This window comes from Mchenga conophoros, linkage group LG20, assembly GCF_057382185.1.
Source record: "Mchenga conophoros isolate Kocher_MC1m ecotype Shallow Benthic linkage group LG20, M_conophoros_male_GT1.1, whole genome shotgun sequence".
NCBI classification, from domain to species: domain Eukaryota; kingdom Metazoa; phylum Chordata; class Actinopteri; order Cichliformes; family Cichlidae; genus Mchenga; species Mchenga conophoros.
Genome location: NC_140545.1, coordinates 23,845,640 through 23,850,962, shown reverse-complemented (window position 1 = coordinate 23,850,962; position 5,323 = coordinate 23,845,640).

The following is a 5,323-nucleotide window of genomic DNA, read 5'->3' as shown; positions in this document are numbered from 1 at the left end:
GAGCACTAGCCTATGCTTGTCTGCTGCTGAGAATGCCCATTAATGCTCTTTTCCCCCTCGGGTGATGACCACCTGAGCTATCAAAGACAAACGTGTCTGTAACACCACCCCCCTTCCCTCCACCCTCATCATGCTCCATCTTCACCCCTCCTTGCTGTGACCGCCGCCCAGACACATAATGTACAGTCAAAACGGTTTTCCCCTGTGAAAGAGCATTCAGAATCTGTGCAACATCATCATCGTCACCATTATCACCAGTGTAATAGTGATCTTTTCAACTATTATTTATCCTCTGCAGCTACACAGCAGTCAAACTGGTACATAAAATATGTTCAGTACAATCCAGCACAGCAGCGCCTTAGAAAGGAAGATATCATCTCACCTGTTCACTCACTCACACAGCATCCAGCCAAGCAGATAATTTTCTGAGTTTTTAGATGTTGGTGATTTCTGCTGCCCTTTTAATTGAACTGAGGATGTAATTATGTTTGCAAAACTGAAAAATATTCTTAATTTGTTTTTGTTTGAACTTTTTTATTGAATCTTTTATGCAGCTGTCCATCCTGGTACCTTCATCTGTTTGTTAAACCTTTTCTCTTTTCACTCATTAAATGGATTCTGGAGCAGATTTCTGCACTGAAATCATTACAGGTTTGTATTATTGGAGCGCAGATATAAAACAGATTATGTTTTATGTAGAGATGGCACGATACCACTTTTTTATGTCCGATACCGATACCGATATCATAAATTTGGATATCTGCCGATACCGATATGAATCCGATATAGTGTTTTTTAATCAACAAAACTGTTTTTTAAATATCTTGCTGCATTTTGTATAAGTTCATACTCAAGTTTAAAACAACAACAACACTAAAGCTATTCTGTTATACCTGTATGCAAAAAAAAATATTTCATAGTTCAGCAATACTGATCAATCTAATAAACTTAAACCTACACCATCCTCCCTATTCTGGTATTTTAAAGAGTACTTAACGGAAATATTAAGCAACCTAACTAATAGGGTTCCAACTCCCAGCAACAACAAAAATAAATAAATAAAAAATAGGGAACCACCCCTCATGCTCCACCTCATGATGCTTAATCGACGTAATCAACCTTAATTTGATGCAGTGTGGAAAAAAAAATGCACAGAAATCAATTGTTTTTCAAGAAATATTAAATAGATTCAACATCTTTCTTCAACAGAATTGCAGACTGCACAGATGGTACCTTCCCAAAGGAAAAAGTACTATAGCTTACTAGGGTATATATATTAGACTTAATAGTCACTATATACAGTAATTGACTTCTATTCATTTTACATCAAATTAAAACTTTGGGTGTCAGATAATTATTTATTAAAAGCTAGACATTTTAAATGAGAATAAGAAAGAAAAGTATGTCTTTGTGCCCCCTTTTCCCTGTTAATGCCCTATCGGCCCCCCTGGCTAAACTTTGCTAGATCCGCCCCTGTACAGTTACAGCCGTCAGCTACGTAGAAAAAGATCCTGGTGTAGAAAGTAATATTAAATACATTCTAACAACAGCTGATCAAGCTTAAACGTGCTGCTGTTGTTCAGCCGCTGGTTTCCTCTTTCTGGTGCAAAGTGGGGCAAAAACAAACAAGAGAGACGGACTCGCGACAGAAAAGCCGATCAGCTGATCGTTAAGCAGTTTCATGATTGAAGTAGCAGCAAGAAGAGGCAGTCGTTTGTTAAGCTTAACGCAGGAATGCTTTACAAACATTCAGAGATGGACTTACACACTTGCTTTACTTCTCTCGGGGATAACTTTGTCGGAGATGAAATGCCGGGTTGCTAGCGAAGCTCCAAATGCTATCCAGACCACCACAGGTCCTGCATGCCACAGCCGCTCTATCACGTGATGCATACTGCTCCGACGTGCTAACGTTCTGAGGTGAGTTACGGGTGTTGCAAGTTTTGTGAGGTGCTTTCGTGATATTTAATGGATCGGATTACATTTTTAATTTTTCTCCGATATCCGATCCAGTAATTTAGGTCAGTATCGGACCGATACGTAATATCGGATCGGTCCATCTCTAGTTTTATGATTATTAAAGTAGATGTCGGGGACAAAGCTGGCAGAGAGAGAAAAATAACATGGTACAAAGGTCCCTTGACAGAGAGCCAGATGGTGTACTTCACTGTTGGCAAGCAAACCTCACGCACCTGTGCCATTAAAACAGGTACTCAAAAACAAACGTTCAAAACTGACCCACTTTGGGTCAACTCACTGTTATATTTATTGATTGTTGGAGTATGATGTGCAAATCTCCATAGAAATCATACTTTTATCAATAGAAAGTCTGTAAAACAGTAAAACAGTCCAAAAGATAAAGACAAAAACAAATATAAAATCAAGTGAAAACACCATCAAAGAACCAATATAAGTTAACCAAGTATTGATTTGATGCTACACCGATCAGCCATAACAATAAAGCCACTTTCCTAAATTTGTGTGGCTCCAAAACAGCACCAATCTGTTGAGGCATAAACATGAAGCCTCTTTGAGGTGGGAGCCAATTATTTAGCTCTTGTGGATTGTAGAACATACTCGGATTCATTGTTTCAATTCTTGACCTCATTTTCATCTATCTATCTATCTATCTATCTATCTATCTATCTATCTATCTATCTATCTATCTATCTATCTATGGTTAGGTTAGGTTAGGTTATATAGGTTTTATATATATATTTAGAAAAGTGGTAACAAAATGATTAATATTATTCACTTCACCTGTCTGCTGTTTTAATGTTGAGGCTGATTAGTGTACATTGACATAACTGCTCAGGTGTTTGTTATGATTTAGTACAGCCTAAGGGAAAAGCACTGCCCATTCAGTTTCCTAATCTACACAATATTATTAATAATCTTTTCAACACAGTATTATGAAGATATGTGCAGTCATGTGAAAAAGATTTTAAAAAAATACAGCACTCTACACAGTCCTGTGAAAAGTACACTGTATGATTCACCAGCTTCATTAATGACTATCAGTCTATCTTACACGTCATTGAGGAGGAATTTTGGTCCACTCGTCTTTACAACGTTACTTAATTTCATTCAGGTTTGCAGACATTCATGTTTGCACAGCTCTCTTAAGGTCCTGTGACATGATTTCATTCAGGCTGAGGTCTGGATTTTGACTGGGCATTTGCAGCTAGCACCTCGATTATTTTCTTTTTCATCCATTTTTGACGTAGATTTGCTGCTGTGCCTGAGATCATTGTCCTGTCTGTAGCAGTCTGACAGATGGCCTCACATATGATTTGGTATGGAGAAGAATTCATGGTTGACTCATTAACCACAAGGTGGCCAGGTCCTATAGCTGGAGCATATTCCCAAATCTTAACCCCTCAACCACTATGCTTTACAGTTGGTTTGAGGTGTTATGCTGACATGCATTGGTTTTTTTTCACCAAATATGGTGCTGTACATTATGATCAAATGTCACCACTTTGGTGTCATCTGTCCAAAGGATATTGTTCCAGTTTTCTGGTTTCTTCTGATGCACCTTAGCAAACCTAACTTGTGTCTGAGCTTTGCAAGATCTGGCTTTAGGGAGGCTTTCCTAGGATATTTGATTTGATTGCTCCAGACCAGCAAACTGCCAAAACTTCTGCTTTTGTAGAGGTGCTCACACTTGTTGATGATTAATAATTTAAGTGCATTTCATTAGCACCTGACTGCTACTTATCCTTTAAATCCTAATGGTATCAGTAAAGGTGTAAAGGGACTGAACACTTTCTTTTTCCCATGATGAAAGACATTTGATGCATGTTAAAAAATATTCTTAAAATAAAGAAATATTAAATATATATTTATATATACATATAATGTATATCCTTTACCTTCCTTTTTCGAAGTGGATATTTGGCAGATATGTTACAAAGCACATCTGGGATCACTGAGCCTACATGTGTCTCTATTAGAGTGACTTTCACCGCTATATTGGTCACTTCCAGAACTGCCCATTCCCATAACTCTCTTACAGTCCATCTTGCTTTGTCTAGAATATTTCACAACTTCCTGTCAGTATCACTAAACCCATAATAGATGTGTATATCTTCCCCTGTCTGGGATGCGTGATTCACTGTCCCTGAAACCCAGCACCACCTAATCTTGAACGGCAGATAAAGCTAATTAGGGGAAAGAGACATCAATCAGTGCTCCAGGCCTTGTTATGTAGGCTACTGCACATACCAAGAGTGGCATCTCAGTCAATGGGTGTGTTTAAAAGCTTGAGTCAGTCATACACACATAGCTATTATTATGAGTTATGTCTAGAGGATGGCCCAGAACTTGAAGATTATGAATGCTGGGTTGAATGTTTCCTTTATGTTTTTCAAACTAGCCAGATATAATAATTTTTGCCAAGTAAGTGGACTAAAATTAGAGCAAGAATTACATAAATTACTTTTCTGTTGTAATGACCTTTGACAGTATAACTCATGTGGGAGAACAGTAATCTGGCGAGGGGCTCTGTTTGGATGCGCAGCATGCATTAATACAGCTGTCAGTGAGAAACACACGCCCTTTCCGACGATTACAGCAGGTCCAGGAGGTTCACTGAACTCTGAGCAGTGACAGATTGTAGCTTGGGGGGAAGAGGGGTTTTTTTTTTAATATACTAAAAGTGATTAAAATGTATTCACAATTAATGACCTTCAGTTTTTCTTTACAACTTGTTGTGCAACTGTTGCTTTAGAGCCAACATTAGAGAATGTAGCATTTGTTTCATCCTGTAGGTGGGAGTGTAACACTTTCTATTTTATAAACTGCAGCAGCTGTAATGTGCAGAGTCTGCAAGACCTCACATGTTAAAATGAAAAGACTACTACGTTTTTTATTAAACACTACATGCCGATTACATTTATGAGCCATAAACCTGTATGTTGATCAACCTGTGTGTAATGATGGATGCTTATCCTAAGTTCTCGCAACTATTTAGACGAATATGAAAGCAGGTATTGGTATTTTCTGTGTCAGGCAGTGTATATTTTAAAAGGTTAGCTGGGGAATAATGTTTATAATATACAATGTGCTAGATATTATTGGATGCATAATAACAGCAGTTTGACAGGTGAAAAGAAATTATTTTAAAAAGCATCTCAGTGAATTAGACAAATGAGCATCTGCTTTTTGAATTGATAAAAATAGTTTTTATGTGAAATTATCAATTTTATTTAATGTTACTGGAATTGCTGTGTACAAAATAACAAGACTTTTTCTGTCTCAGTTAAAAATGCAAACAACACTCACCTTCGCAAATACAAATAGACCAGTACTCACCAAACCA